A 25013-nucleotide genomic window follows, 5' to 3' on the forward strand; every position below is an offset into this window, starting at 1 on the left:
TTTAAAAAAAAAAGTCATTTTACTTAGAAATTTTTTCAAAATTCTAAAAAAAATTTCTAGTGAATTCTGAAAAGTCATTTAACAAAGAATTTTTTTTTTGAAAATTCAAAAAAATTCATTTTAGTTAGAATTTTTTTTTAGAAAATTCTAAAAATTCATTTTGCTCAGAAATTTTTCTAAACTTAAGAATTTGCTAAATATTTATTAAATAAATATCATATTCTCTTATTATTACCCCGTTTTTTGCTGTGATCAAAGGGGGAGAGAAAGATACAAGTTTAGGGGGAGAGAATTTTTTTTTGAGTTTTAAAAATATTTTTGAAAAATTCTATTTAAACTCTTAATTAAATAGTTGCAATTTATTTTAATTTCAAATTTATGCTTAAAAAATATTAGTTTAGTAATTTCCTTAAAATTACTGTTTGTCTATTTTTACCCTAACCTAAACTTGTGTTGATGCACATAAAAAAGGGGGAGATTGTTAAACCTCGTGGTTGTTTTGATGTGATCAACCAAGTTGGTTAGGCCCTGCTTTGTGTTTGATCCCTGTGTCTGAATGTGCAAGAGCTTAGGAGCGCAGGAAGTCGAGCGGAAGACGCAGCTGGCGAGAAGGACGGCACGGGAAGGGAGCTGATGGGCTTAGTGCGTCTGAAGGATGAGAGAGCTGTGGAAGAGTACACCGGTGGGCGAAAAGAGTGTGCGCGGCGTTCGAGGAACGTTAAGCTGGGGAGGAAGGCTGCTCGAGGAGAATGTCGAAAATTGGATTCGGGTGAACCCTATTTTGGTTGGCCGAATCACCCAAGCTATCGGAGCATCGGAAGCCAAAGCAAAGGAACTGGAAAAGAAGCAAAAGCTGGAAAACCAGTTTGATGGCGCCTTCATGAAGCATGAAGGCATCCTCAACATGAAGGCACCTTCATGACTTGATGAAGGCGCCTTCAACAGGTCAAATGTGACCGTTTGCGTTTCGGATAAAGTTTTATCCGCCTACTCGATGGAGGCGCCTTGGACCTCTGTTGGAGGCGCCTTGGACATCCGAGATAGAATTTCCAGGGGCTATAAAAGAACCCCTGGACCTAGGAATTATTTATCAATTGTTCCCTCGATTAACAACCTCCTTGGTTGTAACCAGGTTAACTGCTGAGTCTCTATTTCATTTCTGTTTCTTTATTTCTGTGATTTTATTATTGTTATTGCACTTTTGAGTTGAAAATTCTGAGGAGGGTATAGTTTTTATTTTTCAGGCAATTCACCCCCCTTTGCCGACCTCCGCTGCACCTACAAATTACTCTCATCTTTGCCTTTTAGTACTTCTCTTATTGATCTATTAATGAGATAACATGCCATATTAATCATTTTCGCTCACATATGATAATTAAATAATAAATATTATTGGAGAAATAATCTTATGAATTTTTTTAGATTTTTTTTAAATGGGATTTAAATGGAGTTCGTATGATACGTTTTAAGGGGATTGATCGATTAGACCTAGAGAAAGCCTATTTAGAATACCCATTTAAGTGGGATTGATTACTTTTATTAAGATAAGGTTAAGATTAATTAACCTACGTTATAAATAGGAAACCCTAAGTTTCCTATTCCTCCTTTATTCCACCCGATTCTTGTTAGGATATGCCCGATACAGTGTGTGCTAAAACACATTTATCAAACATGCACAGTGGAAGACTTAACGATAAATAAACTAATTTATTACATTACACACACCACACGCATGCAAGATACCATCATGCAGACAAAATCATAAAATAAAATAAAATCAAATAACAATTATTCTAGGCATACCTTACGTATGACCTATAACGAGAAGGGCATCAACGTTTTGTGATGTTATCGAATCTCGCCTCTATTCATATCCATGCCGAGCTCTTCAAGATAACTTTAAAAGAACAAGCCTTGCCTTCAGAAGGTACTATCCACGAGTGAAGGAGAAGGATCAAAAAGAGGAAGAAGAAGCAAAAGGAAGATCTTCTTCCTTTGGGCGGCTCACGACAACAAGAGGAGACCCTCTTGTTGTGGCCGACGAAAAGAGAGAGGGAGAGGGAGAGTAATAATCCTAACGAGTGGCCATAGAATATACGTCTCCTCGCAAGGAGCGGTGAATCCTCTGTGAACTATCTAAACATCGTCGGACACTTTGACTTATACTCAATCATCTCGAGTCCACGACTCAAAGAGATGTTTACTTAAAATGCCAAACTATAAGTCTTTATAACTAAGATAACTTGTATACCTCAAGTTGAAGGAAACTTGCACTCAAGCTGTAGTAAGAACTTCACAGACGTATCTATATATGTAGAGAACCATATAAAGTCTTACAGTAAGTCACTCCAATGAACTAGTTACTATAACTAGTATCCACGTTTGACTCTCGACATCCCAATGTCTCTAGCTAGTGAGAAACAATTGCTTGGCCGAACCAAAGAGTATAACTCATGCTAGTCTTGTAGAATTAATGATGTCTAAATGCACCAATTTGATAACTAGGAAAATTCCAATACATTCATAATTACACATGTTATAATCAATCATAAATTTTCTCATGCTATGAATTAAATTATGAACATTTAGTAAATGAATTTTAGACTATTCAAACATATAATATGTACTCAAATATGAAATCTATATTTATCAAATAAATAGTAAAACTATAAAGTGATTGTCTTAGGACATCCCTCAAAATCTAACAATCCCCTCCTCCCTCTCTCTCTCCCTCTCATGCTATAGTGCCCCGTTGACCCACAAGACGTTGGCGCTGCTAGCCATCGACGTCGTTGGCCATGGGAGATATGTTGTTGCCTTTCCTCTGTCGGCCATGACTACCGATGATGTGCCCCTCACCTACCTCGACACTGTCTCCAAGTGGTGTCCCTACCACGACTGTGTGACTTCTTCATCACTACTATATCCACACGATGTTGGTCGCCCCTCTCCGGCCATAAGTGAGAAGTTTTCATCTCCCTATCACCATTTCCCCTTGGGTCGTGCCCTAGTTGTAGAGCCACAACTGTTACCTCTGATTGTGTCGTGCCCAACCTATTGGGATATGCTCGATGGGGGTGCGCGCGTTCCCGGGAAGGGAACTTAGGCGTCAATCCAACTTAGAACCATTTCGAAACTCTAAGTTGAGATCTTGACTAGATTCCGGTCTCGGTGAGATGAAATCTAATTACTGCTTTTATTATTATTATAACTGTACTATGCTAACACTTTGTTTTATAGGGTAGTTTTGCATTTTGCCTCAGACTAACATTTTCTTGCAGGTTATTGGAAAACAGAGGTATGGGCGTCCAGAAGGGATCCGGGAGCCCGGAATGTAAACTTTATCCCCTCGCCGCTTCGCCACGTGGAGCACTCTGGTTGGACCGGCTACATCACATTCCAGGTGCCCGGAAGGGGTCCGGGCGGCCAGAGTCTCCTATATAAGGAGGATGCATCCTGGAGCAAAGAACAACTAACAACAAGATCTTCCAACGCTTGCTCTGTCGTGTTGTGCTCTTGCGACGCTGCGAAGCTTCTCTGACAACAAGCGGCTCAAGTTTTTCTTTTCAGTGTTGTTGGTATTCCTTTCTAATAATTCTTGTACTTAGTTTTTGTAATAACTTTGTGAATTATTAGTAATTGGCCAACGAAAGCACTCAACGAGTGCGGACCTTGGAGTAGGAGTCGATTAAGACTCCGAACCAAATAAAAAATTACTCGTGTTAGAAAACTAGGCTTTTGAGACAAAAATTTTAAGACAGTGACAAAATTCGTCTCAAATACTAAGTAATTAAGACAGTAATAATAGACGTCTCAAAATTTTACATGGAGATATTAAATTTAAGACAGTATTTAAGATTTTGTCTCAAATTCAACTAAATAAGACATCTAATAAAGACTGTTAAAAATATAATTATATAAGACATTCAAATAAGACAGTAAAAAAAATATTTATCTCAAATTATCTTGAATATGGTTCGTCGAAACGGTCACAGTAATCGTTACGGTAAAGTCCGATCGATATATATATATATATATATATATATATATATATATATATATATATATATATATATATATATATATAATTTTAAAATTTATAATTTGTGTTTAGATTATTGATAATTTAAAAATTATGAAAAAAAACATATTAAATATTTAATAATATACTAATCTCCTAGGATATTGAAATAAATAATAAGTTCATTATATATCTACATACATCATTGATGATATTAATATAAGTAGAGGTTTTAGGTTTTTTGTTTTAACATTATATATATATATATATTTTTAATTTATAATTTATGTTTAAATTATTGATAATTTAAAAATTATGAAAAAAAATATATTAAATATTTAATAATATACTAATCTTTTGATAGGCCTAAGATACTGAAATAATAATAAGTTAATTATATATTTACATAAATCATCGAGGATATTAATATAATTAGAGGTTTTAGGTTTTTTATTTTAACATTAAATTATTTACCTTTGTTATTAGTTTTGAAGGGGTTAGGTTTACATTTCTCTTTCGTGCGACAAAAGGGGTTTCTATTCCTCTTTCGTGCGACAAAAGGGAACACGACGAAGAGGGTGACGGGCCGATTGAGGCAACGACGATCTCCACGACAAACTCAGGTACTTCTTTGGTTCTTCTCTTCTCTCCGTCCAACCTATTGAGATTGCCTCTCTTACCGCATCCGCCAGCGTCGCATGGTTGTTGCCGCTCACACGACCAACTCTCACCCCCTCCTCCTGCGGCCAGCTCCTGCCCTACCGCTGTGTCGCGTGATGCTTTGGCCACGGCTCCTGCTGCGCACATGGCCATGGGAGACTCCTGCTTTTCCAAGATCACAGTGTGGTCACTGCCATCGCATGACAGGAGTTGGCAGTAGTGACTGATATTCTACTTCGTGCTTCTAGTAGCTTGAATAATTTTCTAATGTTTGATTTTTAAAACGCATTGATGTCATTTCTATCAATTTCCTTTGATTTTTCTGTTCTCAAAATTTGCATTTTCATTTTCTTCATATTTTGTCTCTTGGTTGGATGATTTCATCTATAACTAATTTTGACAGTTATTTAAATGAAGAGGTATCTTGTGATGGTTGCATCATTTGAAAAGACACCAATCTCACTATAAATATTCATATTTCTACATATTTATGTATATTTGGCAACTCGATATTTTTTCTAGACATTGTGTTGAAAGGGTTGTTGTAGCTGGGGTAATTTTCTGATAAAACTCATTAGCAAACTTTTAGTAGTGAGGGCAAATAAAACCTTAAAGGAAAGTATTTCCATATGCCTCAACCTAAGCATTTCGATACACCGCAAATCCATTCCACCTTCAAGGTTCTCTATTTTCCAGATTTTTCTCTTTTCCAGTTTGCTTACTCAGATACAATCTTTCTACATGAATTCTATGAAAGCTAAAATATGCATTCTCTTGCACATGAGCCTTCGCTATGATGGCTTATGCATTCTGTCGCGTTCCGACTAGTCTCTGGAATTTGGATTTCATTAGTCATTTTGATTTAATTTTGGTAACCACAGAAAAAAATACCCTAAATCTAATTTAACCTAGGAATATATAGATAAGGCTTCAATTGGATGAGTTAGGAATATCAAGATATGGCTTTAATTGGATGTGCATTTTAAGTTCTTGCATTATTTGTCACCTTTCTTTGTTGATTCTTTTTTACTTATTCTTAATTTATAAATCTTTTACATTTGTTGAATTTCTAGGAGAAACTAATAATGGAGTGACTAAAAAATGAGGAAGAGGCCCTGCTCAGGGTAATTTATCTCAAGCGCATCCTCCCACACGTGTACTAGAGAAACCCCAACAACAAAGACCAAATAATATATTACGTCCAATAGTTCATCATCCACAAACAAGATCCAAGAATCACTCACAAGGTCAACAAGTATCAATATTGCAAGCTCAAACTTTGGAGCTCATTGATGAACAGCAAAATTTACAATCAATTGATCCACCTAATTTATGACCTAGTTTAACCTTGTCAAATCCAGGTTAGTTTATATAGATTTTTAAAGTGTTTAATTATTTTTTAAATTTCTCGTATTATTTATCACCCCTCTTTGTTGGTCTTTGTTTACTTATTGTAATTTACAAGTCTTTTACGTTTGTTGAATTTATAGGAGAAACTAACAATGAAGTTACTAAAAAGCGAGGAAGAGGCCCTGCTCAAGGGGATTTACAAGTGGGTGAAAAGTTACTAGTTGATTTCAATGAATCATTCCAGGCTATTGGACCGAATGCGGGGAAGTAATCAAAAGGTATGGATGCACTTCAATCAAAGTTAGAGAATCATGAATCCCCATTAACTCATCTTGGTATGGAATCCAGTGAATTTAGTAATCAAAAGGTATCTTTACTTTATTTAAATAACTGGCTTTTATAATGAATTTTGATAGTTTTGTGATACGTACATTATTTTTTATTTAGGTTGCAGATAATATTATTTCACATGAACAAGGATTGGATAACCAACAGGTACATTAATAGTTATTTTCATAAGATTTTGTTTAGTTTTATTAACAATTTTGGTGATGTAGTAGTGTACATATTTTAAGGTATAGATAAATTTATTTTACAGGTTCAACAACTTGAAAGACACAAAGATATTGACAAACACATAAACCATCATTTCTTATTACGAGATGAAGAGGTTTGTTTAACTTGGGGTTGTTTATGTTGCATATATATAGTTGCAAGAAAGATGATTATGTGTTAGATGATGAGATTTCTTATTGAAAAGTTTCATTTATTGATTTTTTTTTAACAATATATATTATAAATCATCTTTACCTCTAATAAGAGTTTTTTTTTATATTCAGGATTCTGATGAAGAAGTATTATAGAAGTTATCTCTAGATCGTGAGGAGTTGTTCTTTAGACTTTCTTTTATGTAACTTTCATGGGAATAGTTATTTTTTTTATTATCAAATTAATGATGGATATGTAGATATTTCTGTTATTGGATGAATATTGGATGCACTTCAATTAATGATTATAGAATTTTATATTATGTATATCATTTTTAATTTATAAAAAGAGGGTTTTTCCTTTTGTCTTGAAATGACAATTCAATAAATTTGATCTAGATTAATTTGTATAATAAATGTTCTTTTAATATTATTAATTTTTGTCATAATTGTTGCATCTAACAAGTTAAAGCATTAGGGACAGTAATTTACTATCTTCACTTCTATTTGAGACATCACATTACCATCTCAATTTAGTGTCTTTAGTTTTTTTACAGGATAAGACATAACATTTGAGACAAAACAATATCTGTCTTAAATACTTTTGAGACAATTGAACAACTGTCTCATCACCGTCTTAAATAGAATTTGAGACAGTACAACTGTCTCAATATTTTTTTGAGACGCTTGTATTAGGGACGGCTACATTGTCGTCTCATCACCATCTCGAAAACATTTTGAGACACTAAATTTATAATTTAAGACATAGTTTGTTGTGTCTAAAAAATAGTGTTGTGTTTTCATCTTTCCGTTGCGTACTAGCTTAAACGATTTCGAACGATATTTACCCCTCCCCCCTCTATCAATTTTCATGATCTAACAAGTGGTATCAGAGCAGGTACTGCTCTGATTTGGTGTAACCACCAATCAGACAGGGGGTGATTTTTTTTTTAAATTTTTCTCAGCTTTCAGTTTTACGGTATAAATCCAAACTAGTATCATTACCTTTTTGAAAATTTTTTTTTGTAGTAATTAAGCTGAATTGGTGCAACACCAATTTAGTTTTTCTTTAATTTTATTCCGCACTACTAATCCAAGACCAAGTCTTGGAATTTCTCGTTTCTTTATTTATTTGTGTGCAGGATAAAAATGTCTCAAGTCGAAAGCTTCAGCATAGTACGTCCCCCCTATTCAATGTGGATGACTTCCCCTACTAGAAGAAGTGAATGGAGGTCTACTTGAAGACCGACTTTGACCAGTGGTTCAGCGTCACCAGAGGCTACAAGGTGACGGTCGACAACTCCGGAAATCCACTAGACCCGGAACAGTGGATTTCGGACATAAGAAAGAAATCCTCGATGGACTACAAAGCTCTCAACATGCTACAATGCGAGCTGACAAAGGAAGAACTAAATCGAGTGGGATTGCACCAAAATACAAAAGAATTATGGGACAAGCTGATCAAACTACACGAAGGAACAAGCGACACCAAGGTAATAAAGCGTGACCTTTTGTTAAATAAATTATTTAATATCAAAATGCAGGAAGGAAAAACAGTGAGCCAACTTCATGCAAGGATCAAGGATATCCTCAACAGACTCCACGCGATAGGCCACCAAATGGAAAATCGCGATTTAATCAGGTACGCATTAAATGCTTTTCCACGAAACTTATTGTGGGCATCTATCGTGGATGCCTACAAAATTTCAAAAAAATTATATAAATTGAAACTAGACGAGCTATTCTATGAACTTGAATTACATGAGCAGACTAACGCCGAAACCGAGAAAGGTATTACCTTGTTTACAGGTGTTGGTGCAATCGACCTCCAAGATTTTAATGTCAGACAAATATGTTTAAGTATGCTTTAGTATGGAGCTTGATCTAGGGGAGTCCTAGTTGTAGGCTAGGCAAGGGAAGTCCTAGTTGGAGTCTAGGCAAGGGAAATCTCGGTATATCATGGAAGCCAGGTGGATAGGTCTGGAGGACCTGATCCCTGGGTAGCCAAATACTGAGGCAAGGAAAATCTCGGTATATCGTGGAAGCCAGGTGGATAGGTTTAGAAGACATGATCCCTGGGTAGCCGAATACTGAGTCTTGGTGAGTGAAGTCAGGTGGAGAAACCCCTAGGAGGAGATAACCTTAGCTAACGAGAAGTCTTGGAGGAACTCCAAGCAAGGTTGATTGGTGGATGATCGGACCAGTGGATCTTGGTAAATCTAGGTTTAGGTTTACCATTATTTTCTGTATTACTATTATTGCTACTGGCTAATATAGTATTGCAGGAAAGGTCTTAGTGGATCAGGTGATCAGACACTGAGCAGGCAAAGTCCAAACATGTCTAGAGGACCATGTTTGGCAGGTAAGTTGAGGTAAATAACTGGAGGAGCGACAGTGAGGTCGGGTTCCTGAAGGGAACAACCTAAGGTTGCTGATCCAACTGAAGAAACTGAGAAGGTTTCCAAGTTGAGATCAAGACAGTTCTACTGTCCTACATTACTCATGCATTATTATATTATTGTGCTAACTGTTGGTCCCTTTGGAGGCCGACAAGAGGGGAGGGGTGAATTGCCCTGAAAAATAAAACACTCTTTCTCGGATTTTTAACTAGATAATAAAACTTGTAATTAAAATAAAAGAGACTAACTAAACAGAATCTAAAACAGACGCAGAGGGTTTACTTGGTTTGTAATCAGGGTATTGCTAATCCAAGGAAAGTATAGCTCAATATATGACGATCTCCTCTGGGCGGAGTAGCCTCTTTACAGCGTTAACAACACAAAAGAATAGAAGAGCGCAGAGAAAATGGATTACAAGTTCATTGAAAAGACTGTGCAGATTAGTACTATATTTATAGCACTGTTCGGGGTGCCCTGAAGAGTTCGGGCGCCCTGGGGGGATAAATTTTATCCCCCAATGTTCAGATCGAGTCAAATCTCGATCTAGTCAAAATCTTCGGTCCGGGCGCCCCGGAGGGGTCCGAGCGCCCCGATCAGCTCCGGGTGCCCCGGACCCAAAAGTCAACTCTTGTTGACTTTTTTCGTCCGGTAGCTTTGCTTCGGTTCAGCTCATCTCGGCCCGGGTCTTCAACTCCAGCTCCGCTAGCTTGGGTGATCTCGGTCATCCGGAATAGGGCTCACTCGAACCCAAGTTCCGACTTTCTCCTCGAGCAGCCTTCCTTCCCAGTTTCTCGCCCCTTGAACGTCGTGTACGTTCTTCTCATCCACTAGTGTACTCTTCCGCGGTCACCTCGTCCCTCGGATGCACCGAACCCGTCGGCTCTCTCCCCGTGCCGTCCTTCTCGTTAGCTGCATCTTCCGCTCGACTTCCTGTGTTCCTAAGCTCCTGCACACTTAGAAATAAGGGTTAGACAAAACAGGACTTAACTTAACTTATTTGATCACATCAAAACACCTTGGGGTTCCAACAATCTCCCCCTTTTTGATGTGAGCAACCCAAATTAAGGTAGGGTAAAACAAATGCAATAAAAACAATTGATTTTGCAAATAAGTCTAAAAAAGATTTTCAGTTTATTTTATACCACCCCCTAGACTTAACATACTTCTCCCCCTTTGATCACATAAAAAATTGGGGTTCTTTTTAACAAGTCTAAGGTAAATTCTAACTTAAAAAAAAAATTAAGTGTTAAAAATTTAAGTTAGAAAATTTCTAAGAAATAATTTTCAAAGTCTTTCAAAACATAATTTTTAAGTTTAAAAAAAATCAATTTTAAGTTAAAAAAATTTTAAAAAAATATTCTAAGCAAAAACTTAAAAATAATTTTTATGCAATGGAATAAGTAACTTTCAAAGTTTCTAAGTTAAAAACATAGAGAAAAAAATTTTAATTTCAAAAAATAGTTTTCTATTTTTTTTTTTAAATTTGCAACAGAAACATTTTCTAAGTTATACAAAATTTTCAAAACAAATGTTTACAAACTTTTAAGCATTATTTAATTCTAATTTTAATACTTTTTTCAGAAAGTTAATTAAACATTTGATTTCAATATTTTGGCTTCCAGGTAGTGGCGAGGCACTAGGCCTTCTTGGTTATTGGAGCAACAACCACTTCCTTAGACAAAGCCTCATAAAGAAACTATCTGTTTAACTTTCTCATTTAATAAGTTGGATTAGAAAGCCTAAATCTAACTCATTATCTCTTAACAAAAAATTAGCCCATTAACCCCTTAGTTTGGTTCACAACTAAACCAAGTTGGTTCATGACTAATTCATGATTAAACCAAATATGGTCCAACTCTACCATAAGAGATGTAGCCCATCCGTGCTTCTATTATGGCAAATATTTTCATATTTATCTTATGTATGATCCAACCAAAAATTTATCTCTTGATCTAAGAATCTTATTCTTTAACTTATTTTATAGTTTTTAGAGACTTATTAATGCGTGTGGCCGAATAGGTTCCCAATTGATCTTGGTCATCCATAATTAACTACTTAATTATAGAATGATCATAAAAAACACCTAGTAGTACATCATGATCCTCAATTAGCTGAAAAGTCATAGTTGATCTTAGAACTAATTCTAAACCCTTCAGCAACTACAATGAGTCGTGCCTTGTTCCTTTCACTCATCTTATACCCACTTGGTTCAGGACATGATCTATGTGTTTGCCCCCACTAGACTGACTACGTCACACCTAACCCAAGTAATACTTCCTCATTCTACATATTCAAATTACTCGTACATGTGTACAAGAGTCTCACACTCTTAACATGTGATGTTTTGGGTAAAAACTTTGAGTAATAATCCTAACGAGTGACCATAGGGTATACGTCTCCTCGTAAGGAGCGGTGAATCGTCTGTGGGCTATCCAAACAACTTCGAATATTTTGATTTATACCTAATCATCCCGGGTCCACACCTTAATGAGCTGCTTGCTTAAGATGTCAACGTATAAGTTTCCATGACCAAGATGACTTGTATACTTCAAGTCAAAGAAAACTTACACTCGAGCTATAGTAAGAGCTTCACAAATATATCCATATATATAGATAACCATATGAAATCTTACTGTGAGTCACTATAATGAACTAGTTACTATAAATAGCATCCACGTTTAACTCTCGACATTCCAATGTCTCTAGCTAGTGAGAAAATAGCTGCTTGGTGAATCAAGGAGTATAACCCATGCTAGTTTTACAGAATTGATAATGTCCAAATGCATCAATTTGATGACTAAGAAAATTCTAATACGTTCATAATTGCACATGTAGAGATAATCACTAGTTGTTATCTAATCATAATTTCTCTCATAGTATGAATTATATTATGGGTATTCAATAAGTGAGTTTAAAAGCAATCAAACATATAATATACACTCAAATAGTGAACCTATATTTAATAAAAAATTATAAGACGATTGCCTTAGGACATCCTTCAAAATCTAGTATAGTCATCATTGACTGTGATTAGGGGAGTAGGATGACCATCTAGATGAGATCCCTGCCCTTCACAGTAGCATCATGATCCTCATTGGAGAGTTTTTGTCCATCACAGCTGCATCCAGATTCTTCATCGAGAAGCTGCTGTAAATCTGAATTGGGTAACAAACTAGATCTGATCAAATTAATGAATTGATTTAATCTATACCTAGTGTTGATTTTGGGGTGTTTGAATTAGGGGTCAGTGGTTTCACCAAGCCCCAACCACCGGTAATCCCTCACTGTTGCTGATAATACCTCTATCTGTGAGCCATCTTTTCTACTGTGAGTCACCATCAACCTCCACTGGACTAGGTGAGGTTTAGGGTTAATGAATTGTGTTATGAGATAGATTAACAAATTCATTGATTAGTAAATTGTGGATATCAAATAGTGAATGAATTGATTAGAAATTGATTATGTGGATGAATTGTGTAGGGTTGATTCATGATGTTTAGTAGTTGTTACAATGGATTCAATGAGTATGTTGGATAATCTATTATTAATTGGATTTGTTGGGTGATATGATAAACCTAATCTAATTAGGTGGATGGATAAGACTAGAATATGATTATCAATAGGGGTGATTTAATTGGGTTATCAAATAAATTTGTTATGTTTAATTTATGATGAGTAGACTTATTAGTAAATGAATTGTTACATAGATCCATTAAGGAATTGATAATATTTGGTTAAACATAATTCAACCAATGGATTTGATGAATCGAGGTTAGTTGTTTCGATTAGGGTTTTCCTTGATTAATTTGAATTTTAGGTTTAGCTAGTTGTTGCATATGTGATTTGGTAAATTGTACATTATGTGATTTACAAACGTTGATTCAAGATGAGCATCTTAACATGGGATTGTTTAGCATGATCGATAAATAAAGGCGAGTACTTCTTGACTTGTTTCTGTAGTGCTTTGACCTTAGTGCATGACTTATTATCTGGAAAAGTAGTTGTATTTACCTTGACTCTATTTGTATTATTTCATAAGCTTAATATTTGGTCACTTGATTTTTGAGATGACTGATTTCATATCGATACAGTCTCTCATTGTCATCTATGATATTTAGTAGATACTATTGGATGGTGATGACTGGCTAGAGGGGGGTTAAATAGCCTGCAAAAATAAAAACACAACCCTTCTCAACTTTTCTTAAACTAACACTTGTAAAAGAAATGGAGATAATAAACAAAAAGAAGAGGCAAGAGGATTTTTACTTGGTTACAATCGGGGAGGTTGTTAATCCAAGGAAAGTGTAGCACTAAATACTCCTTCAGATGGAGAAGCCTCTTACAGCAATGAAGCGCAAAAACAACGAACCTAATCTAGAACTGAAGCGTACAAATGTTGGAAATAAATTGCTTGAGTTCATTGAAAGCTTTTGGACCAAGGTTGTATTTATAACCTTGGTTGAGGCGCTCCGAAGTGTTCCGGGCGCCCTGGTGGGGATAAAACTTTATCCCCAACGCATAGATCTCAGTTTGATCTAGATCTGGATATAATTTCGGTCTAGGCACCCAGAAGCCCAAAGTCAACAGGAGTTGACTTTTTCGGTCCGGGCCCTCTGCTCCGGGTCCGCTCGCCTCGGTCCGAGTCTTCCACTCTGATTTTGTTCGCTTGGGTGATGTCTTCCATTCGGAATAGGGCTCACCCGAACCCAACTTCCAATCTTCTCGAGCAGGCTTCCGCTCCGACTTCTCATCCCTCGGAATCGTCGCGTGCTTCCTTCTCATCTGCCAGCGTACTCATCCGCAGTCTTCGTCCCTCAGTCGCACCCCGTGTCGATCTTCTCACTAGCTGCGTCTCTTGCTCCCCGAGCAGTCTTCCGCTTCGGCTTCTCGTCCCTCGGAACCACCGCACGCTTCCTTCTCGTCCACCGGTGTACTCTTCCGCAGTGCCTCATCCCTCAAACGCACCGCGTGCCATCCTTCTCGCTAGCTACGTCTTCCGCTCGACTACCTGTGCTCCTAAACTCCTGCACACTTAGACACAAGATTAAAAACACACAGGACCTAACTTAACTTGTTGATCACACTAAAACAACCTTGGGGTTCCAACAATCTCCTCCTTTTTGATGTGAGCAACCCAAATTAAGATAGGGTAAATAAACATAAAAAGTAAACTAACTAATTTTGTAATTAAAGTGTAAAAAGATAGGAAATTTAAATTTTGGTCTACCTCCCCCTAGACTTATACTTTTCCTCCTCCCCCTTTGATCACATAAAAATTGGGGTTTCTGAAAAAATCTAAGGGTTAAAACTTAGAAAATTTTGAAAATAATTTCAATGATTAAAAATTTCTAAGTAAGCAAAGGAAATATTAAAAATTTCTAACTTAAATTTTTGAATTTTCTAAATAAAAACTTTAGGTAAGAAAATTTTCTAAGTAAAAAAAAAATAAGCAATAATTTCTAGTTTTCAGAACAAATTATAACTTAGGCAAAAAAAATTTTTTTTTGAGAATTTTTCTAAAAAAAATTTTACGCACGAAAATTTTTCTAAGTATAAAAATATTTTAGAAATATTTCCAAAAAAATATTTTAAAAACTTTTTAAAGTATTTATTATATTTTAATGCTTTACCAGAAAGTTAATTAAACATTTTATTTCAATATTTTGGCTTTCAGGTCGTGGCGAGGCACTACGCATTCTTAGTTATTGGAACAACAACCACTTCCTTAAACAAAATCTCATAAAGAAACCAATTATTTAATTTCCTCACTGAAAGCGCTAAATCCGATTAAAAGTTTCAATTTAAACATGACTTTGGAACTCAATAAAGGTTCCAGCCTACTGGATTAACTAAAAAATTTCTTAGGGACATACCTTTTTGAAATGTTCCTAATTTGTCCCGTATGATATCTAAAATACCAATTTAAATTGTTAAATTTTCTAACATTGGTATTAGATGAGCATACATGGGTTTTCAAGTTATTTGTTTGTACTTTTAAATTATCATTTTCTACTTTTAATTTTTTATTTTCTAATTTAATTTTGTTGAATTCTTCTATTGGACAAGATTTAGCTTTTTTATTTTCTAATTTAATTTTGTTGAATTCTTCTATTGGACAAGATTTAGCTAATTTTATTTTTAAATTCTTAATTTCTTTTTCTAATTTATAGCAATCCTTAGTTAACAATTTAATAGACTTAAATAATTTATCGGGAGGAAGAGATTGTACCTGACTTACCTTGTCGATCTCGTTGTCTGTTTCTCCCCCTGAATTACTGTTATCTTCTGACGTGGCTCCCCCTTCATCAATGCTCTCGATGCTCTTTTCGGAAGAGCTTGACTCGCAGTCGTCGTCTTGATGACTTGCCATTAGTGCAAGTTTGGAGAAGGCTTCGACTTCTAATTCGGACGACGTATCATACCACGTCGCTTTTAATGCCTTGCATTTTTGAATAGGCTTCTTACCTTTATCCATGTCCTTATTCCTCAGCTTGGGGCAGTTGTCCTTGACATGCCCTTCTTCGTTACAGTGGTAGCAGCGGAACATCCTTTTCTTTCTACCCTGCGGATGGTTAGTTTTTCTAGAATTACATAACTTTTTAAATCACCTTACCATCATTACCATTTCCTCGTCGTTGAGAAAGGACTCTGACTCAGGTTCATCTTTCGATACTTTGAGGGTGATGTTGTGTTTGGGCTCCTTCGTACCTGCACATCTTGATTCATGCACTTGAAATGTGGAAAAGAATTCTTCTAATGTTATTTTTTCTAAATCTTTCGAAATGTAAAAGGGATTTACTAGTGATGCTCATTTTGTATTTCTAGGAAATGAATTGAAGGTGTACCTTAGTGAATCTCGGTTGCTTACATTTTCTTCGAGATTCGAGAGTCCGGTGATGATTTCCTTAATTCTTGAGTGCAGATGCACAACTGTCTCATCTTCCCCAATGTTAGAGTGTATACTAAAAGCCTAGCTTTTGTATAAACATTTATTTAGAAATAAAGAATCACAATGGTCAAATACCTACATTTATTTGTTAAGTGTAGTTGTTCAATTAATTTATATTATAGATAACATGGTGTGTGGTGTCACACACAGAAGATCATGTTATCAGTTCTTTATAAATTATAAGCAGTTGCTCACGACTAAGATGGAAAGGAACAAACCATTGGAATAGTCGTAGTGTAATTAAGTATTAGTTTATCTTGACTAATAAATTACACTAGTACACTCTAAGTGTATTGAGTAGGACCATTTTAGGTAAGTTCTTTTTATACTGACTTGATAAAAGAACTAGACCTTAGTTATTATGAAAATGTGTGCTCTTAATCCTAATATAATAACAAACACATATATTTAGTATTTATTTCTTTGACTTATCAATGGGTGAGATTTAGCTCGATAAGTCAATAAGCCCGATAAGTTGGGAAATGATATTACTTATAGTGTGTATTATTGATTATAGAAGGAAACTGTGTCCTAGTAATCTAGGTTGAGAATGCCCCCAAGAGGAGCTCATAAGGATTGTCATGTTAAACCCTGCAGATGGACTTAGTCCGACATGACAATGAGGTTAAGTGGTACTGCTCTTGGACTAAGATATTAATTAAGTGACTTGTCAGTAACTCATTTAATTAGTGGACATTCGACATCTTAAACACAGGGAGACTAACACACTCATAATAAGAAGGAGCCTAAAAATGTAATTTGGGATTGGTGCGGTAGTTCAATAATAGTTCTTTAGTGGAATGAATTATTATTGATGAAAATAAGTTATGTGTTCGGGGCGAACACGGGATGCTTAATTTCATCGGGAGACCAAAACCAATTCCTCCTCTCGGTCCCTATCGTAGCCTCTTGTATATAGAGATTTATACCCACCACATATCCACTTCTTACCCATCCTAATGGGGTCGGCTAAGATAACTTGAAATGTAACGCCCGAAAATTCTCGAAACTATATTATAAATATTCTACGATTTTTCTAGAATTTTTAGATATTTTTCCGGAATTTTTCGAATAGCGGAAGCAGCAAAAATAAATAGAACCGCAAAATAGCTTAGGCGGGAATCGAACCCGAGACCGGTTGAACCCAGCAGGGCCGTGCTGAAAGAAAGAGGAACAAATTATATTTATATTAGAGTTGGGTTCAATAATCCGCTTAATATAAATTAAGAACTTAAGTAGGTTTTGGTTTATTTTGGGTTCGGCAACTTCTCAACCCTCACCACCGAAACCCTCTCACGCCACCTCTCCCTTTTCTTCCTCCTTATTTCGGCGCCACACCAAGGAAGACCTAGGGTTCTTTCTCTAGGGCCCCAAGGACACTTTCCGGCGACGATTTCGACACGAGGGCGCACTCCTTCGCGAGAGGAACGCATAGACGCGAGAAGTTTCTCGAAAGGGTCATCTCCACCGGAATTCTAGCGAATAGAATCGTAAGAAATTACGAACCGGAGGTAAGAAACCCCTCACCTGCAGTATAATAGCTACCGTGTGATTTTTCTGTGCATTAGTTTAGTTATATGCGTATGTTTTCGACACATAGGGTGTATTTAACCCTCCTCGCAGGTTTAGGGATTTAGTGAGTACCTTTAGATGGGCCGGACACATCTTTTCTCCTTCAGTTGGAGGTTTAGATGCTGTTGGTGCCTAAAGGTAGTCTCCCTAGGTGTTCGATTAAATAACCAGCTTAGAAAAGAATGCAACTTAGGCATTTTTATTAGCACGGTTGAATGCATTAGAAGCATCTAAATTAGTAAATCAGTTTATTCTAGCTTATATGGGACTACGGTCCAATGGGTGGGCTCCCACAGTCGCCTCTAGGTTCAGACAACCTAGCTCTAGGTTCAGATAACCTAGAAAGAGCAATTTAGAACATTTTACTTTTCAGTTGGCACTGTACTGGATTAGATATCCATTGGGCTGGGCTCCCATAGTCGGCCCCTAGGTTTAGATAACCTAGTAGCTCTACTAAATTCGGGACTTGTAACCCCGGGTCTAGTTAGAGATGCGCGCATAGCAGCATGTTTAGTATTTTCACTTATTATATATATACGGTTTTCAACCTTTCACAAATTAGTTCGTGAATTCAGTACAGTTCTAGCAGTAGCTCAGTATTAGCGTAGCTCTGTTCTTAGTATCAGCTTAGTTTTTCCTTGTGAATATGCATGATGACTTTATGTTCAGCTTTAGATATGCCATGATTGTATGCTTATATGCCATGCCATGCTTAGTTTATTCAGTATATCCAGCATATGTTTTAAACAACATGATTTAAAATCATATTTGCATCGTTGCATGTTTTTGTGAGGTAGATGGTTTCTTACTAAGCTTTTTAGCTTATAGATACTACTTTTCTTATACTGCAGATAAAGGTAAAGGAAAAGTGGATCAGTAGCGGAGGCTGGAGGGCAATGCTATCAAGATGTGTGTGGGCAGGAGTTGGAATAAAGATCTTTGGGATCTAAACAGTTTTACTTCAGTATTAGCACTTTGCGTTTTTAGTTTTCATTATTCAGTTTTGATTGTTAAGTGTTATGAGATAGTAAACCATGCACTATGTAGTATGCCAGGTTTAGAATGTTAGTAGTTTTATATTAGTGTGATTTGCATTGGTTTAGAGTTGTTGTGTGAGGTTTTGGCACGCCAAAGTGCTGAAATCAGAGTTCCCGGGCGAAATCAGAACTCTGATCGGTCTCCAGACCGATCAGAGCCTGAGCAGTGCCACTGGATCGGTCTGCCGACCGATCCAGTTGGGAACAGAACGACCGCAGCTCCGATCGATCGGCAGGTCTGTGGATCGATCGGTAGGTCTGTAGGTAGTTGGGAAGTTTAGTTTCTAGTCCCTAGCTCAGTTAGGATGTTCAGTTTCCCCTCCTTAGCATGTGTACACTAGCACAGAAGGTCTTTAGACCTTTCTTATCAGTTGTATCCGTCCTTAGTAGAGTAAAATTTTAATTAGCCAAGCTTTCCGCACAGTATAGTTTAGCATAAATTGTAGCGACCGGCCTTACAGCCAGTACCTAGAAGGTGGGTCGTTACAGAGTGGTATCAGAGCAGTGTTCCATACTTCCTACACACACATCAGCATTGAACCTACAGCTTCCAAGTAAGAATACCTCTACTTTATTTATGCTCCTTGTTTTATTATTACAGTTCATGTTTATATGCCTACTGCTTGTTAGTATGTGATAGTTTTAAACATGATATCAGTAGTGATATAACTGTAATTACCTTAGTTATGTTATGTTCTCTATGTCTTTAGAAATGGCACGAGGACGCCCAGCTAGAAGGGCACTAGCTACTGAGCCCCAGCAAGAGGCAGGCAGTTCAGTGCCTCCTCCAGACCTTACAGCGTTCTACAGTGCCAACGCCAGCACCAGTACCAGCACCAGCAGTCCCAGCAGCTGAGCCAAGAAAGGAAGCCTATCGATCCAGTGGTAGCAAGTCAAGCCGGAGAACTTCTCGGACACTAGTGAACCATGGGATGCACAAGTCTGGACATTGGAGAGCACGATGGAGCTCCTGGCACATGAGAAGGTGAAGTGTGCCTCCTTGCACGCATGTGGTGGGAAAGAATCGGAACGAAGCGCCCAGTGCAGATGTCATGGGCTGACTTTGAGAAAGAATTCTTCGAGGAGTTCTTTCACATCCGGTTACAAACCGCCACTACGACGAGTTCCTGAGTTTCGGCAACCTATCGGTTGAGGAAGCCGTGAAGAAATTCAACAGTTGGCTCGTCTATGCCAGCTAGTCAGCACAGAAAAGGAACGAATCCGGTTGATGCTCAAGATGTTGAGGCCGAAGATAGCGTGGCCGGTGGCATACATAGGCCACAAACCACAAAGGAGTTAGTGAGCGGTGCCTTGACCACAGAGCATTACCAGAACAGTAGCAGAAGCAAGTCTCCTCCGAGTCCAAAGGCCAAGGAAACTCTCACACTCAAAAGCAGCAGGCCACAGCTCTAGCTGGAAAGGGAACTCCAGCAGCAAGCGCAAAACCCAAAGGAGGACCATCTAGCAGCGACCCAACTATCCAAAGTGTGCTACTTGTGGGAAATTCCACCGGGGTTTGTCGCAAGGGCACACGAGATGCTTTGAATGTGGACAAGAAGGGCACATGGCCCAGCAGTGTCCGAACAACGGATGCAGGCCGCTCTAGAAGGTCCACTTATCGGCCAAGAAACCCCTACGACTAATGCGAGGATCTACTCACTCACCAGAGGACGAGGCTAATGCCTCGGCAGGTTGTCACAGTCGATTAGCATTTTTCGTCTTCTATTTGATATCGGGCAACCCATTCATATATAGCTAGGATGTTCTCCGAAAAAGTAGAAATACCCTCGGAGGTACTCGGTGGTCAGACTACCTTCAGGAGAGATCATGGCATCCACGCATTGGCTCAGAGCAGTATGGACAGAGAGCTCTTTTGTGATCCGATAGTGCTAGAGATGACCGACTATGACGTTATCTTTGGAATGGACTTTCCGATCAAGTGCGGTGCTACCATAGAGTGTCGTAAACAGAAAGTCATCTTCCAACCTGAAGCGGCAGTGCAATTTGAATACAGCGAAGTTTCTCTTAGCTATGAAAGCACTGAAGCTACTGGATTCGGGATGTCAGGATTCCTAGCACACGTAGTCAACGCCAGTCAGGACAAGAACCAACAGCTAGCGGAGGTTCGAGTCGTATGTGACTACCAGTCTTCCCCGAAGAGGTACCAGGCTTAGCACGGAGGGAGATTGACTTTGAGATAGAGCTCATTCCCTACAAATCCTATCTCCAAAGCGCCTTATCGCATGGCTCCAGAAGAACTGAAGAACTACAGGAGCTGCTTGACAAGGGTTTCATACATCCTACTCACCATGGGAGCGCCTGTATTGTTCGTGAAGAAGAAGGATGGAAGCATGCGACTGTAGACTACGGATCACTGAACCAAGTCACAATCAAGAACAGGTATCCTCCTGTTCGATCAGCTAAAGGGAGAAGCAGTGTTCTCTAAGATAGATCTCAGATCAAGTTATCATCAGTGAAGGTTAAAGAAAGGGATATACCCAAGACAACATACGGACACTACGAGTTCGTAGTCATGCCCTTTAGCGTGACCAATGCTCCAAATACATTCATGGATCTCATGAACAGTAGAGAGTATTTAGATAAGTTTGTTATTGTGTTTATCGATGACATTCTTATCTATTCAGAAACTCAGGGAACATTAGAGCACCTGAAACTAGTATTGCAGACCCTTCAACAGCAGCTATACGCCAAGTTCACGAAATGTGAATTTTGGTTAGATCAGTGTCCTTCCCGGGTCACATCATCTCAAAGGAGGGCATCATGGTAGACCAAGATAGAAGCTGTGAGCAATTGGAAGCGACCCAAGAACGCTAGCGAGATCAAGCTTTCGGGATTAGCGAGCTATTACAAAAATTCGTGAGGACTTCTCCAGATAGCCTCCCACAGACTCTTACCGTAAAGAAGAAAGTATCATGGACCGAGGAAGAATCAGGAAATGAAAAGGAGATTGACCGGTGCTCCCATTTTGGCTCTACCAGACAACACCAGCAGCTTTGACATCTATAGTGATGCCTCTAAGTTGGGACTAGGAGCAATGCTGATGCAAAACGACAAGGTGATCGCCTATGCCTCCAGACAACTCAAGGATTATGAGAAGAATTATCCTACTCATGACCTTGAGCTTGCAGCGATGGTGTTCGCTCTAAAATTTGGAGACATTATTTGTATGGAGCTCAAGACAGAGTGTATACAGATCATCGAGTCTGAAGTACTTCTTCACTCGAAGGATCTGAATATGCGACAACGCAGATGGTTAGAGCTGGTCAAAGACTACGATACATCCTCTACCATCCAGGGAAAGCAAATAAGGTAGCAGATACACTTAGCGAAAGTCCAGTGCTACCTTATTATCTCTAGCAGCCATGCCACCAACCCTACTGAAGGAGATCGTAGATTTCGGTCTTGAACTCATCGTTGGACAGCTCTCTACTATGACCTTAGAGTCTACCTTGCTTGGTGATATTCAGTTAGCGCAGGACCACGAAATTCAGAAAATCAAGCAAGGGCTAGCGGAATCAGAAAGTGAGTGTCCGATAGAGGGTGTTGTATTTTGGTGATAGACTGTTCCGATCGGGAGGAACTACGGAGACAGATTTTAGATGAGGCTCACAGGACTATGCATCCAGGTTCCACCAAAATGTATCAAGACCGAAGAAACATTTTGGTGGCCGGGATGAAGCGAGACATCGCCAGATATGTTAGCAACCCGTCGGTCAAGGCGTAACATGACAGGAGTTCTGCTATACATATTCCGAATGGAAGTGGAGGATATCTCTATGGATTTCATAGTGGGACTGCCCGGAACCCCGAATGGTTTTGACGCCATCCGGGTAATCGACATGTTGACTAAATCAGCCCACTTTTAGCTATCAAGATATCCTACTCCATGGAGAAGCTAGCTCAATTGTATCTCCAGGAGATCGTCGGACTTCATGGAGTCCCACGTACCATTATTTAGACAGAGACAAAGATTTACATCACGAGTGTGTACCACAAAGTTAAAGTTCAAGACAAGATTCCATCCGCATGATGGTCGGAAGAGAGTAAACCGGTACTCAAGATATGCTCCGGCGTGTGCCCTAGATTTCAAGGAAGTTGGTGCAAATATCCGAGCTTAGCAGAATTTGCATACAACAACTTATCGTGCCACTATCGGCATGGCACCTACGAGGCTCTCTATGGGCGGAGGTGTAGACTGGTAGAGAGTGGTGAATGAAGGAACTAGAGCTCAGACGGATCTAGTATCCGCCAGAGGATAGAGTCTATATACATTTAGAGTTTTCAGTTGGGGATTGATGTTCCTCGAGTAGCTCCCATGAAGGAGTAATGCGTTTTGGGAAGAAGGGCAAGCTAAGTCCCGATATGTGGGACCATACCTTATCGCAGAAGAGTGGGCAAGGTAGCATATGAGCTAGAGCTACCCAGGAAATGTCAACCGTCCACAACGTATTTCATGTCTCTATGTTGAAGAAGCATACCCAGATGCCACCGGTGATTGAGCCGTACAGATCCGCGAAGACCTCATCTATGATAGTCGGCCTATTCGGATAATAGACCGAGCAGTTAAGAAATTGCGGAACAAGGAAGTACCATTAGTCAAAGTCATTTGGCACAACCACACAGAAGAGGCAACTGGGGCTTTGAAGATGAGACGAAGTACCAGATTGTTCTAAGTTCGAGGACGAACTTTTTATAAGGTATGGGGGATTGTAACGCCCGAAAATTCTCGAAACTGCATTATAAATATTCTACGATTTTTCTGGAATTTTTAGATATTTTTTCGGAATTTTCCGAGTAACGGAAGCAGCAAAAATAAATAGAACCGCAAAATAGCTTAGGCGGGAATCGAACCCGAGACCTATGGTTTAGGGATAATGTTAGTAACCGATTGAACCCAGCAGGGCCGTGCTGAAAGAAAGAGGAACAAATTATATTTATATTAGAGTTGGGTTCAATAATCCGCTTAATATAAATTAAGAACTTAAGTAGGTTTTGGTTTATTTTGGGTTCGGCAACTTCTCATCCCTCACCACCGAAACCCTCTCACGCCACCTCTCCCTTTTCTTCCTCCTTCTTTCGGCGCCACACCAAGGAAGACCTAGGGTTCTTTCTCTAGGGCCCCAAGGACACTTTCCGGCGACGATTTCGACACGAGGGCGCACTCCTTCGCGAGAGGAACGCATAGACGCGAGAAGTTTCTCGAAAGGGTCATCTCCACCGGAATTCTAGCGAATAGAATCGTAAGAAATTATGAACCGGAGGTAAGAAACCCCTCACCTGCAGTATAATAGCTACCGTGTGATTTTTCTGTGCATTAGTTTAGTTATATGCGTATGTTTTCGACACATAGGGTGTATTTAACCCTCCTCGCAGGTTTAGGGATTTAGTGAGTACCTTTAGATGGCCCGGACACATCTTTTCTCCTTTAGTTGGAGGTTTAGATACTGTTGGGTGCCTAAAGGTAGTCTCCCTAATAGAGAGGGGAGTTACAGCGCACTAGGTGTTCGATTAAATAACCAGCTTAGAAAAGAATACAACTTAGGCATTTTTATTAGCACGGTTGAATGCATTAGAAGCATCTAAATTAGTAAATCAGTTTATTCTAGCTTATATGGGACTACGGTCCAATGGGTGGGCTCCCACAGTCACCTCTAGGTTCAGACAACCTAGCTCTAGGTTCAGATAACCTAGAAAGAGTAATTTAGAACAGTTTAGCTATACTCAGTATTTTACTTTTCAGTTGACACTGTACTGGATTAGATATCCATTGGGCTGGGCTCCCATAGTCGGCCCCTAGGTTTAGATAACCTAGTAGCTCTACTAAATTCGGGACTTGCAACCCCGGGTCTAGTTAGAGATGCACGCATAGCACGTACAGTTGCCGGGCCCCTCAGCACTTATTATATATATACGGTTTTCAACCTTTCACAAATTAGTTCGTGAATTCAGTACAGTTCTAGCAGTAGCTCAGTATTAGCGTAGCTCTGTTCTTAGTATCAGCTTAGTTTTTCCTTGTGAATATGCATGATGACTTTATGTTCAGCTTTAGATATGCCATGATTGTATGCTTATATGCCATGCCATGCTTAGTTTATTCAGTATATCCAGCATATGTTTTAAACAGCATGATTTAAAATCATATTTGCATCGTTGCATGTTTTGTGAGGTAGATGGTTTCTTACTAAGCTTTTTAGCTTATAGATACTACTTTTCTTATACTGTAGATAAAGGTAAAGGAAAAGTGGATCAGTAGCGGAGGCTGGAGGGCAATGCTATCAAGATGTGTGTGGGCAGGAG

The sequence above is a fragment of the Zingiber officinale genome, chromosome 11A (genome assembly GCF_018446385.1).
Source record: "Zingiber officinale cultivar Zhangliang chromosome 11A, Zo_v1.1, whole genome shotgun sequence".
Classification (NCBI taxonomy): Eukaryota; Viridiplantae; Streptophyta; class Magnoliopsida; order Zingiberales; family Zingiberaceae; genus Zingiber; species Zingiber officinale.